Here is a 3,615-nt window from a genome sequence, read left to right as displayed (position 1 = left end):
CCGTGTCCACTAGGAAATTTACTGGTATCCCCTCCACTTTGAGGGTTTCCCTGGGTTTGGGGAGGGGGGCCGAACCCCAAACCCCCTAATCGCTACGTTCGCCCGGTTTAAGGACCCGCACATGCTTTGGGTTATGGTGGTGGCCTTTTTTGGGGGGCCTCTTAGGGCACTCTTTAATCTAGTGTATTTTTTTCTTACAATATAGGCATCGGTTTCTTCTTTTAAATAATTTTTTTAAATGTTTTATTTATTTTTGATACAGAGAGAGACAGAGCATGAGAGGGGGAGGGGCAGAGAGAGGAGGAGACACAGAACCAGAAGCAGGCTCCAGGCTCTGAGCTAGCTGTCAGCACAGAGCCCGATGTGGGGCTCGAACCCATGAACGTGAGATCTGACCTGAGCCGAAGTCGGAGGTTTAACCAACTGAGCCACCCAGGCGCCCCAGGCATTGGTTTTTTCTAAGCTTCGTTTCCCAGGGCCTCTTTTTACCTGGGTTAGCCGCTAGCTTTGAGAGTTGTCGGTTTTTTTCTCCGTGGAGTTGGCCGTGGTGGCAGGCAGGATCTTGGCCAGGTTACGGGTCTGTTTTTCGTTGGCCGTTGTGGTGGCTCGAGCTTGGCGGTCTTTCGGACTTTTTCTATTGTTGTATACCCGCTCTGTCACAGCCAACAACTCCTGTAAACTTTTATTTATCAATCTGTCTAACTTTTGTGTCTTTTTTTTTTATGTCTGGGGCTGTCTGATTCACAACAGTAAGAATGACCGCTGACTTGTTTTTGGGCTTTTTAGGGTCTATGGGCGTATAAATGTGATACACTTCTATAATTCTCTTTAGGAAGGCAACAGGGGACTCATCCTTTTCCTGTTGTACATTATTAACCGTAGTAAGATTGGTGGACTGTCTAGTGGCTGCTCGGAGACCCCCCATTAGAGTCTGGCGGTAAAGGCGTAGGCTCCCCTTACCTTCTGCCATGTTGAAGTCTCATTTAGGTCTAGTTAGTGGAAACCTTGCATCTATTAGGGCTTGATTTGTAGTGGGGTTCTCATCTATACCCGGAACCAATTTCCAGGCTTCAGTTAAAATTCTGTCTCGTTCCTCCGTAGTGAAGAGAATCTGTAAGAGTTGGTGACAGTCATCCCAACTGGGCATGTGGGTGAAAAGCACAGAATCCAGCAGGTCTATAAGCCCTGCCGGTTTTTCAGAAAACTTGGGGGGTCTGTAATTTCCAGTTATATAGATCACTAGTGGCGAATGACCAGTATAAATGGGGTTGGTTTCCCCGTTCATCTGGAGGACCACTGGCCCTCAAAGGGAGAATCGTAGAATCTGCCACTTGTTTGGGTAGTTCCCGTTGAGCCCTTTTCCAGGTATAAGGGGGGCTAGACCCTGGGGAAGCTTGCCCAGAAGGTTGGGGCTCATCTAGGGGCTCAAGTTGGGCCTAGGGTCCACCTTGAGGATCTGGAGTGGATTATAGGGTGGAGGGAATAGGAGACTCTCTTCTGTGGCCCTTTGGAGAATGGGGTAAAGAGAGGTGGGCAACTTGGTTCGAAGCTTATTTGTTTGATCTTCTAAAGCCAGGATAGTGGAAGGTTCATCCTTGGGGGGGGGGGGCAGGAGGACAGGACGGGGAGGCTGTTCCCGGGGAGGTAAGAGGGCAGGAGCGGGATGTTGTTCCTGGGGGGGCAGGAAGGGCCGGATCCATGAAGGGGGTTTCTCAACCAGGTTCTGCTGGGTCACGATGTAAGGGACCTGGTCTGAATGTCCCTGCTTGTCAAAGACGACGTCTTTGACCCGACAAACGGTAGGGAGATCGAAAGTCCCATCTTCTGGCCATCTGACACCGAAGGTTGACCACTCATTTCTGCAAAAGATAAAAAACTTTTTTTTTTTTTTACTTTAAGTCTTAAAACTATCAGCTCTTTTTTTAACGTCTTTAAAATGGTCCAAGACCAAAGTCAAAGGAGTGGATTGAGTCTGTCTCATAGCATCCGTCTAAACGAAATAGAACAACACAGAAGACAGGGTTAAGGCACAGAACACAGGAATCAATCCTCCTGGCCAACAGAGGCAAAACCAGAAGTGAGGCGACAGCTTCACGTCGGGCCTCGAGTTTAACTCTCTTCGCCTCTTTAGCTGGACAAGGGGGACCCAGTCCTCCCTAATCGCCAGGGCTAACAGGCGGCCATCCACCAACTTCTGTTTGTTTTAGAGTCTCGGGATTAACCTGAGGTGAGTCTAACTCGCTTACTTTAGGGTCTCTAGTTGGAATGGGTCCGAGATGTCTCTCAGGAACCCAAAGACCCGGAATCTTTAGCGCATCCACTAGACCCAATCGTGGCCCCGGAGACCAACCTGAAACAGAGTAGACAGACAACAGATAGAACAAAGAAACGAGTGTACTTACCAGCCAGCTAACAGTCTTATATTTTGGGTCCTAGGGGGCCTGGGGGGGATTCCCAGTCAGGGAACCAAATGTTGAGTCTAGATTATAGAATCCTAAAATCTCGACACCACCAGGGAACCAAAAACACGCATGTAAAGGCAAAGGGCTTTTATTCAGGCTTAAGCTCAGACCCTCAGATGTCACCAACGCAGTGGATCCGTGTTGAGAGCCCAGAACAATAGCGGGGCAGGGTTTTTATGGGTTTTGGAGAGGGGAAGGTACAAGGGTTGGTGACATAGACACAGTAATCTAAATACGGCTATACTTTAGCCCCAGCAACAGTCTCAACTGTATAGAATCTTTAAGGCATTCATCACAATTAGTAGGACTTAATCATAACACTTGGAATATTTTTGACATATTTAATTGTGAGGTGAGTTGGGGGCCCCCATGTGGGGCCTAGGTGAGTGACGAGTTACTGGCTAGTTAACACTGAGCCACTATCTAAGATTCCGCCCTTAAGCCCTCTAACCTTAGGAATGTCATATATTTCTTTTAGTTTTCCCTGGTTGGGTATAGTGGAGGTATTTTCTTTTTTAGGTAAAAGTCTGACCCTTGGAGAAAACAAGACTCCGGCCTGCTGTTGCTGGGGAAACCTAAAGCCTGTCATGGCGTCAGCCAGGCCTTCCAGGGGAAGCCCAGGCTCTGTTTTGTGCCTACAGACAACAGAGAGGGTGAGGCGAAGGTGCACCTCAGGAGTTGTACCTTCATTCCCGGGATGCCTGGAGGCACGGAGAGTTGGGAACAAAAGAGGGATGGTGACTGAGGTCGGGTTCTAACAAGATTCCCGAAGCTGCTCACAGGAGGGACAGACGGGAAGAGGGGTGATGATAGGCACAGGAAAGTGAGTTCTGTGAAGATCACCCAACTGGCGAGAGTTCACTGAGACCTGAAGTAGCGCTGTCATCTTGAGATCCCCAGATCCTGGGCTGGACTAAGTGGTACTTAGCCGCCTCAGCCCATGGATCCTAGCTTCGGGGTGCTGGGTTTGTGGAGCTTATTTTAGGGCGTCTCTAGACCCCACCCCCTTTTGTGCTCTGGGTGACACTTCCAGCCACCGGGTCTAGGAACTTAGACAAGACCTCAAGTGCAGGGTCCTAACTCCAGGCCCAGGGTTACACAGAATGGTTCCTATTTTTGGCAGCCAGTATAATGAGACGTGGAAGGTGTCCCA

The sequence above is a fragment of the Suricata suricatta genome, chromosome 16 (assembly GCF_006229205.1).
Source record: "Suricata suricatta isolate VVHF042 chromosome 16, meerkat_22Aug2017_6uvM2_HiC, whole genome shotgun sequence".
NCBI lineage: Eukaryota > Metazoa > Chordata > Mammalia > Carnivora > Herpestidae > Suricata > Suricata suricatta.
The sequence above is the reverse complement of the archived record's forward strand: the minus strand, read 5'-3'. Positions refer to the sequence as shown.